Source organism: Ascidiella aspersa, chromosome 9 (genome assembly GCF_963924565.1).
Source record: "Ascidiella aspersa chromosome 9, kaAscAspe10.2, whole genome shotgun sequence".
Taxonomy (NCBI): domain Eukaryota; kingdom Metazoa; phylum Chordata; class Ascidiacea; order Phlebobranchia; family Ascidiidae; genus Ascidiella; species Ascidiella aspersa.
The window spans coordinates 23,546,998-23,557,824 of record NC_139455.1 but is presented as its reverse complement, the minus strand read 5'-3'; positions in this window follow the sequence as shown (position 1 = coordinate 23,557,824).

Below are 10,827 nucleotides of genomic sequence, written 5' to 3'. Positions count from 1 at the left end.
AACCGATTTTATTTTGTGGCGAAACAACTCTTCTGCCATCTAGCGACTGGTTTTAAATTCTGGCCACAATTTTCTTAATGCTGCCTTGTAACATCTCTTCTTTTTTGAAACCAGTGGCACAGATATATCTACGACTTTTCTTATCTCAATTTTACCAGTCTCTTCCGCGTTGTTGATTCACACACTTGTGTTTACACAGGCATACACACACAGACAAACAGATGCACACACACACACGCAGACGTACGTACGGTTCGTCTATTTGTGATGCTTTTAAGGGGTTTGCAAAGGGATTCAATGTTTCACGTTTTACATATTCGTTTAAGTTTACAGCAAAAATTTTACATTTCCTATTTTCGAAAATCATAAAATTGAAAAAACATTTAGCGAAAAAGTTTTTTTGCCTTTAAAACCCCCTCAAAAGCATCGATACCCCAGACATACTCACTTCACCAACGGTTCCAGAAAGACCATTTTCTGCTTGCCACAATCCATTTGTTCCTTGTGACTGATGCTGTCCTGTACGTGCACGCAAAAGTTTTGTAATAACAAGTCACAGTTTCAAATGACTTGACTTGGCTAAAGTCTATTGGGCGAAATGACTTAAATCTATTGAATCGACGACTAAACTGTGACTTGAGTCAAGTGACTTCGTTTGAAATTAAGTGTTCACATTTATAAAAAAAATGGGGGTAAGAGTTTGCTAGCCACATGTTCCTGTTTTGTTATTTTTTAGTTGAGTTATTTGCTCATAATTGGACGCGTTTACTAATTTTAATAGTTAACCATTTTATGCTTATTTCAATGACTCGCATAATGACTGGGAATTGACTTGGTACTTGACTTGTGATTTTTTGCAAAATATTTTAACACCGACTTAAGTTAATTTTACAAAGGATTTGACTAGAACTTCATTTCAAATTGATTGGTTTGCAATGCTGGTACAAATTTAAACTAGTTATATGATCAATGCGTAAAGCAATTTATAGTTAGTTTTATAATCGACGTTAAACTTGTAAAACGTGAGTTATAGCCAATCTATTCACCCGTACAACTGTATTAGCTTGCCTTATATATACACTTTTAGTTACCGGTATACGATCTCCATATACGCGTAGTATTGGGAATTAAGAGCATTTACCTTCGACAAAGTTTGTAATAGATAGCGTGAGAGCAGACACAATTGTACTAAGATCGTGAAAGCTTCCCACCTTAAACACGTTCTCGCTCTTGCCAAGAGACATTTCCTGCAAGTAAATAACTCAGATGGGGTTGGGTATTAAATTAGCCCTATTAACTTTGAACTAAACTTATGTAGCACGCTAGGGATGACCCATATTAATGGATCAGGACAGGCGTACAATTTTGATTTTTAGTTTTGTCAAGTAAATTTATCTCGATGAATTCTTGCTAATAAAGAATGGCACCTTATTTTTAAGAAATACAATTTCTCATTTATAACTTAATAGTTATGTTGTCTCATTTGCAATCAATACATTACGAGACCTTGTTAGCACCTGACCTTATTTGGTATTTTTTTGGGTAGAAGTTATTTAATTCGAGGTAACTGTTGACAGGTGTGCAATGTTATATTCTACACACTTATAGTCCACTGGATATAAATGTACTTTGAACCAATAAGTTTGTTTTCTTATTTCGTTTTACATTGTCAGTTCACGAAGTTATATCCTGTATACAACACACAATACAAAACCTACTAATATACTACAATCGCATTTCAAACCTACGTCGAGTTCAGACGGTGAGATTGAATTTCCGACTCCAACCACGTACAAGGACATGTTCAGCGAATCTAGAGTTTTTGCAGTTTCGAGGTACTGAGGCTTATCGCTGGCTCTATGTTAAAGCATAACACAAGAGAAAATGGTGAGATTTTGTATGCGGTAAAATTGTACTTTTAAACTTTAAAGCAGGAGTTCTTAAACTGGGGGTTAATTAATTACTGATCGGTAACAGCAAAATACTCTAGCAAAGCTAGCAATTCAGGTCAGACACAATAAACAGATCTTAAAAGATATATATATTTCGCTAATCAAGGCATCGTCAGTATATCTTATTCAAATAGAATTAAATAAGATATACTGACGATGCCTTGATTGTTAAACTATCTATTATTCAAATCGCCAATTAATATATGCCTGTTGGCTGTACAGTACTAAGTTAACAAAAGTTAATTTTAAATTTAACAAAAGTTAATTTTTAACAAAAGTTAATTTTAAAGAGACAATAATAGAAAGCGAGGTTATTCGTTTATAGAAGTTGCCATACAAAACAGTTTCTCTAATAAGGTGACAATTAGTTCAGCGTATAGTGTCATCGGGTCGAACGGAAAGCAACTTACGTCATTGTGTCTAAACGACTTTTTATATCGTAACCTTAAGGTTATTCATTAATTATAGTTTGTTGATTGCTTGTGTGTTCTAATTTTAGTTGCAATGCAACTTTTTTGAAGTTTTTAAAGTATACTTGGTCCAACAGCGTTCATTAGTTTCTCAGTCGTATCAAGTTTTCAGACTTAGGGTGGGGAGTTATTCAGTCTACAAGTGATAATCTTGGTGTGAAGTCTTTTGCAATTCCGCAATATTATTTCGGAAAAAATGCGATGATGAATTTAATAAACGTAATTCTATCTCAGATTTTAGTTTAAGTTTTAGTTTTTATTTCCCATCTAATTTTGGTAAAACAGAATATAGCTGTAAAGTGGAATTGAGGTAGGCCTACAAAAAAACGTTGCGCGACGCTCGTTTGATAATCTTCAAACTAATATACCTATTACCAAACACTGATAATATATGAATAAGTTTCCCCACCTTCCGTCTGTTAGGATGATAACAACACTCTCCGAGGTAGGATCATCAAACCAGGAAGAATGTTCCAGCTGCTGAACGGCTAGCTTAAGAGCTGCGCCTGTGTACGTCAATCCATTAACGTAACTGATTTCGTCAACTGCCGCCTAGAAAAAACATATTGCTTTGTTCTTTCTTTAACTTGATTTAAAAGATTTTGTTTGCCTGATTCATAATAGTAACGAAACATATGTATTAGCTTGAAGTTCAACTTTTTTAACGTTAAGGATGTTCTTTTGATTTAAATCAATAGCTGTGATTTTTTTTACCTCAACACGCCTTTTACATTCACGAAATAATGAAGAACATCGTTTATTTTAATACCAGAAAAAAGGTTAAGCTTTAGGTAAGTACTCATTCGAGCTAATTACAATACATATGTTGCCAAATGGTTTAAATGCGTTTGAGAAAATGAAATGTTTTTCTGACCCTCCGAATTTGAAATTTGCTCATAATGTTTATGTTAGACTGTTCAAATTGTGACACAATAATTGTATTGACTTCAATTACCGAACACACACACTGGCCCATTCACAAAATTGTGTGCGCTGGATAGCAAAGTCACTACAATAATGGTGTGGAACTATTAGCTTAATACCAGGCGATTTTAACTCACTAAAAACGCTACAATCATAATGTAAAAAATATTTAGAGCTTCTGATTTCAAGTATGTTTGTTTAGTTAGGACAATGTTGGCATACCTCGAACTTGGTTTGGGACTTTAGTTTTCCCAGTTCAATTTCAAGCCTAAAAAAGAATAAAAAAGAAATGCATTTTTCTTTGTTGTACAACATTTACGGAGCACCTAAATGAAAAAAATGTTAACAATATGTGTTGTTTTTCGTTAAACAACATAATAATCCATACCTATAATAAAAAATTCACGAAATTTCGTAAATCTCCATTTTACAACGCTAATTTAAAATGTTCACTTAACGACGTTCTATTCATTTGTTCTTTAAAATATTTGTTTGAGGAGGTTTGTCATCCTTTAGTTAGGTTGCTGTAGAATGTAGAATTTTGTCGTTCAACTTTTTTTTGCTGGCCGATTCTAATCATTTAAACTTACTTGACGGCGCCGGAGAGATCAGAAAACTGCACAACTCCAACGCTCGTGGCTTTCTTCAGGTCGAAGCTGGACACAAGCTCTTTCGTCCAACTCTTGGCCACTTCAAAGTTGTTGGATAAAACCGAAGCTGATCCGTCCAGCAAAATCATAATGTCGAAATGGTCGGTCGTGCAAACTGGTGAATAAACGAAAGATTAAGGGACAGACTGTCCAGGCCTCTGATTTGATTGAGGGCAAAAAGTAGGGTTTTCACCTCAACATTTGAGAAAGAATGTCCGATAGTTTGACATTTTATTGCGATAGCGATACCCGATATTTTAGATGCAGAATATTTCTATCCCGCTTGCTTCCAAATGACATTATTACTTTGCTCAAACGAGCAAAATAAATTAAATTAAAACTTACAACAACAGTTTGTCCGGGTTATCAGGGGCACAAGTTTGTTGAGCGTTAACAAGTTCTATTTAGTTGAACATACTTTTTAAGTTTAACCTAATATCTTTTGGTAAAATTGACAGTTTAAATTAAATCGCAAGGTACAATCGCAAACCATGATAAAATTCCTACTCATTTGATCTTGGATCGGCACCGATATCAAAGTCTATACACTACTACCAATGGGCTTTGGGTATCGAATCCGACCAGATATTACCGGACATTCCTAACTCTTAAGTCCTAAATTAATTTTGCAAAACAGTATAGACTTTCTTGTCTCAGTCAAAATCAGTCACTATAGGTTCTAGTTTATATAAGAGAAATATATTTCGCCAGTCCCGGCATCATCAGTCTCTGAAAAACGAACACAAAATAATGTAAACACTTAAACCATGGAGGTAGAAATTAAAAATTAAAAATCATAGGAAAATAATCATAGAACCAAGAGCAACAAACTACGCGACCAGGTTAAAAATGATTTTAACCTGGTCGATTATTTTCTTATGATTTTTAATTTTTATTTTCAAGTAGACAAATCGATAGACCAATAAGGCAGTTTTTATACTGATTTGATAAGTCATTTCCATAATAATTAATAAACCTTTTTTTGGCACAAAAGACGCAAGTTAGATTTTTTTAAAACCAAGTGCATTAAAGCCAAAAGGAAATTTGCAGTGCTACTACAAGCATTTGGAATACAAACTACAAGTATTGACATCAGACCGATTTCCCGTTAAAATATTATTGTATATTGTTCCTTAAATTAGATGTAACGTTTGTATTATTTCGCAACTATAGACAATGCTTTAAGCCATACGAAAAAAGTAGGTTATTGCCTTAAACCAAGTGCATTAAAGTCTATTCATCCTATACCTTCCTCTTGTTGTTTCATTTGCTTCCAAGATTCTCCTTGGTCACTTGAAGTAAAGCAAGCTCCCGGGTTTTGCAAACCAGTCGTGCAGTTGAGTGTGTAAAGGGGAGAGCAAACCTGAACACGTTGGACACTCAATATAATTTCTTAAATTGGGCTCCGTGGACCCCTCTGGGGGCACATGGGACTAATTTTAGGGGGTTCATGAAGGTGAATTCAAACCTTGTTGTCTAATTTAAAAATGGAAAAACATTTAAAAAAAATAATAAAAAATTACGCTTTGGCGCCTTTTCCTTAAATGTTTTTTTACTAAACAATTTAGTTGCATATTTATTAGACCGAATACCGCAGGTTTCTTATGTTCAATTGTGTTACAGGTCGACCCTGGTCCGCGATAACCAAACAAAAAAAGGGATGTTCTGCGTAAAATGTTTAAATACCACCACTTTAAGGTATCCCGACTTTTGGATCCCTTTTTTGTATTCTTTAGGTTTTGGGTATTTTTTTTTATTTGATTACCGCAAATGAGTTTAGATAGAGACCAAACCACTGTGCGACGCTCTTAGAGAATTAAAATGACGCACCAGGGTTGTTTGAGAACATCTCCTAATGCTGTATAACAGCCAATTCCGGATCTGATAATTATATAACTTCGCGCTGTTTTTTTAAATAAGTATTAGCAGAACAAGCAAATAGTTTTATCATGTCAAAGGTTTTCTTCGTCGACATAATCTAATAGTTGGTGATAGGGCAGTATACCTAAAAGTCATCGCAGACTCGCCGAATGCAAGCAAGGCAGGTTACAACTGCAGAACAACTAGCCTGCGGTGAGGTTCGAACTCATAACCTCAGGTCATACCGGGCCGCCACTCTACATACCCACTGAGATAGCAAGGCAGGGGTAGAGAGCAGTGAGTCGAGAAACATTCATTACAGCAATGCTTGCAACATTATGTTAATACAAGCAATATGACAATTTCACTAATGAAGTGTTTCTTAACCTTTTATGCTTGCAGTACCCTTCAGAAATAACAAATAGATTGCGGAACCCCTACGAGATTTTTCCGTAATTAATTCGCTATATAGAATGTCACAATAAACAGAACTGGAACAACACACATCAACTCTACACAACGTAGGAAGTTATAATCGGATTAATTCCAAGGATTCTTAAATATCTCTCGAAACCATTGAGCATTAGAAATGGCACACCGGTTGGGAACCACTGCACTAATAATTGGGTGTAATACTGTACGTAATGGTTTTGTACGTAACACTCACCTCAATGTGACTTTCGTTTCCAAACAAGGTCAGTCCGAACGATTCGCTGGAAGGAAGAACCTTTTTGGCGTCCTTGGGGTTGTTACTCGTCCCTGGACTTCGCTTTACGCACTCGGTCGAGTCGAACTTGTACAGGCACGAGTAGAGGTCGCCCGCCGCTCTGCTACCCGGCTCAGGCTCCAACTCGGCGTACGGACTTCCGACGAAAAACCTGTGAAAATATAACTTTTATTTGCGGTTGAAAATAAAAAATTTGAAAATTGTGAAAAGGGACTATATTTTTGCGAAAAAGGGCGATTTTTTTAATTTAGTTGCTTGCTATTTTTAGTATAAAAGTTTAAAAATAAATGAAGAAAATTAAGTTTATTAGCGGCAAGTTAAACGTTTAGAGGTATATTTTAAGCAACTAAAGGGGCCACTATGTTTTTTGTATCACAAATGAACCGCTTTTCAATCACAGATGCTTGTTTTTTGTTCAAGTGAAAAGTTGTGGAACTTTTTGTTTTTGTGTGTTTTACATAAGGTAAAAATCTCCTATAGCAGCTTTAGGAAACGGTAGGCGCTATAATACTTTTATATCACACAAGTAAACAGTTTTCACCACGGGTTCTATAGTAGTTTTGTATACTAGGTAATTGAGCCGAAGTATATATTATGTTTATAAACTGTAACGCTTCGTGAAATAATAATTAAGCTTTTACGCAGAAAAAACATTCTTTACAAAAGGAAATGGTGTATTTACGGCAGCCCAATAAAATGCCGATGCGGGTATGCGTTTTATTTTTATTTTATACAGATATCTTGCACAAATATTATAAAGTTTTTTTCTAAAATCTACTTATTAAAAAAATCAGATGGTCACTACACAAGCAAAGTGATATATCCCCACTTTTACAGTTGCATTTCTGAAAACGCAATAGCTGGTGATAAATACGTAACATCACGTATTAACTTATTTTTAAAAATGTTCCAACTAATGTTTTAACTTTTATGGTAAAGAGTTGCATTCTTTAATTCACCAAGGCTTGTTTTAAACCAAAAAAAGATGAATACATGCTGTTTTTCTTGTTGTGTCCGTTATCCGTTTGGAAAACGTCGAAGATGTAGCCGAAAAACCTCGAGTAGTTTCCATTTTCCTTCACTGGGTGCCGAATGAAATCCAAACTCCTGGTGTCGTAAATTTCGTTGGCTCCCACAACTGTAGTAAGCAGCACGCACAAAACACACACTACTTTCATTGCCACAAAATCCGTTTTATGATTTAAAATATTGCGGTTTATGTCTGCAGGCAAAATTTGTTTTGAATATGCAAAAGAGGAAAGTTTGTACTGTTTTATATATTCGCAGTTCTATTGCAATCATACCTTGAATACAGGCTAGTTATTGCCAACAGAACGATTCTGCATTAAAAGGTTAAAGCATGATGCTCCCTAAATAAGTTGTAACGTTTGTAATTGTAATAGTCTACATTACAACGAGACAATGTTTCAAACCACACAAAAAAGCAGGGCTATTTCGCCCATGTATTTCAAATCAACTTTTACCACTGGTTCTAACTTGTCGTATTTGCTCGTAAATGAACTACTTATTAAAGTGAACTTTTGGGACCTGAATTGATTAAATATAATGATTTTTTCCGCTTTGTTTGTTTAGGCCAACTTAAAGTTAAATCTGTTCAGTTTTCCAAATTAGATGGGAAATAAAAACTAAAACTTAAACTAAAATCTGAGATAGAATTACGTTTATTAAATTCATCATCGCATTTTTTTCGAAATAATATTGCGGAATTGCAAAAGACTTCACACCAAGATTATCACTTGTAGACTGAATAACTCCCCACCCTAAGTATGAAAACTTGATACGACTGAGAAACTAATAAACGCTGTTGGACCAAGTATACTTTAAAAACTTCGAAAAAGTTGCATTGCAACTAAAATTAGAACACACAAGCAATCAACAAACTATAATTAATGAATAACCTTAAGGTTACGATATAAAAAGTCGTTTAGACACAATGACGTAAGCTACTTTCCGGTCGACCCAATGACACTATATGCTGAACTAATTGTCACCTCATTCGATAAACTCTTTTCTATGGCAACTTCTATAAACGAATAACCTCGCTTTCTATTATTGTCTCTTTAAAATTAACTTTTGTTAAAAGGATATAACTTAGTACTGTACAGCCAACACGCATATATTAGTTGGGGATTTGAATAATAGATAATTTAACAATCAAGGCATCGTCAGTATATCTTATTTAATTCTATTTGAATAAGATATACTGACGATGCCTTGATTAGCGAAATATATATATCTTTTAAGATCTGTTTATTGTGCCTACACCTGAATTGCTAGCTTTGCTAGAGTATTTTGCTGTTACCGATCAGTAATTAAGGTCGACATTTATCTTGCAAGGGCCAAGGTGATTTCCATTATTCACATATTCAGTGCAACATAGTTTAACAATATGATGAATATATAGACATTGATAAAAAATAGTGATATTGCCCAACCACAAACGTTGTTAATAACGCTATAAAAATAACTTTATAGTAAATTTAGGCTGTAGTTTAATCGTCATATTGTGTTTCTATAAGAAAGTGTCTTTTTCAACTTGTTTTTACGGCGCACCTCTAGTCCTTAAAAAATTTGGCGACGCACACCATCAAATCAGTTTTCCTCTTGAATTACATGTAGGTTTATATTACATAGCCCTCATAGTCGCAATATCGTAGACGTAATGCATAAAATACTAATACTAGTGTGTGTTCAAAAAAGGTATTTGAGTTGTTCAAATAAAACCCAAATTTGAAGAACGTCCTCGAACTCAAGAAGTCTTCTCATTTAACTTGCGTGTAAAGTCATATGTGTGATGCAAAAACCCTTGACAAACAATACTTCTCTAAAATACCCCGTGAACTAAATTTCAATTCCGTGAACTAAATTTCAACTAAATTTCAAAGTGAACTTAGAGTGACGCACATACTTCGAAATAGATCAGCTCTACATTAAACTCTAAATAAACTCAGTATATGCAAAGTAGACGCAAGCAAAAATTGTCTTATTGCAGCGTTTTCGAAACTGCCGAGGTTTTTGATTGGCATTCCCGAAATTACCGCCTGATGTCGTTTTAGGTTTAATTCAACACGATCAAATAATTATAAAAAAATGAGCGTATCTCAGTCCAATAACTGAGTTAATTATCCGTGTTGTAACGACCTAAGTATATATATTTGACTCAAGTGCACTGAAGCAACTGTTTAGACCAGTGTGCTCCAACAGCAGGCCCTTCCGCTTATTTGGCCCGCGAACTGATAGTCAGCTTTACTTCAATCTAGCAATATCACTTCAACTTTTGTTTCTTTGTTTTTGCAATTGAAAAAAAACTTTATGAATCATCCTTTGTGATGCATTACAATAACACTTTGTTCAAAAATATTTCTTTATTTTTAGTTACTCGCCTTGTTGTCCTAGCCTTAAACTTACCAGCCTAAGGCTCAATGTAATGAGTACTTGTTAAAAAATAAAGGTGGAAGAAAGATCATTTCAAAATAAATGGGAAGAAGATTATTTTTTTTGGCAGAAAATTCAGGAAAACCACTCTGTCTAATTTGCCAAAAACTCTAGTTATGTTTAATTTGCCAACAATAAGCCTAAGAATCGCTATTTAAAAAAATGAAAAATAAATTGTTTTTGGCCCGCGATGAAAAGAAGTTGGACCACGCTGGTTTAGACATTACTAGCACTGAAATATTTCCGAGAAATCTTTTGAGCTATAAACAAAGTGATTTAATTTAATACATTTTTGGTACCAATATGCTATTTGACTTCTATAGGCGTAGTTTAAGTTCTATTTTTGTGTTTTTGGTTAATGTAATGTGATAGAGGAATTCCATAATATTATCAATTTTAAAAGTTACTTCAAACATAACGGTTGGATAGTGCTTAGACGTAGAATGAATCTCAAAGCTCATATATAGAAGTAGGTAACATTTTATAAACGTTTTGAATATCTCTTTTAGAAAAGTTGTTATTATTAAACCATTGAACTCACATGTAAATGACTTGGACTTGGATTTGACTTTCTGTTTGTTGAAAATGATTCGACCCAAATTTAAGTTAGACTGAATAAAATATACGATGAATTGTATTTTGATCGCAGAACGATTTGTTACACAGATTAAATTTGTTTGAACCTGCATCGAAAAGGAATCAAATGTCAATTCAATCACGTTTTTCCCAAGCATCTTTATTTTGCATCGAGAGGAACAGACTTATGGAAGCACGAGGAACGTGACTCA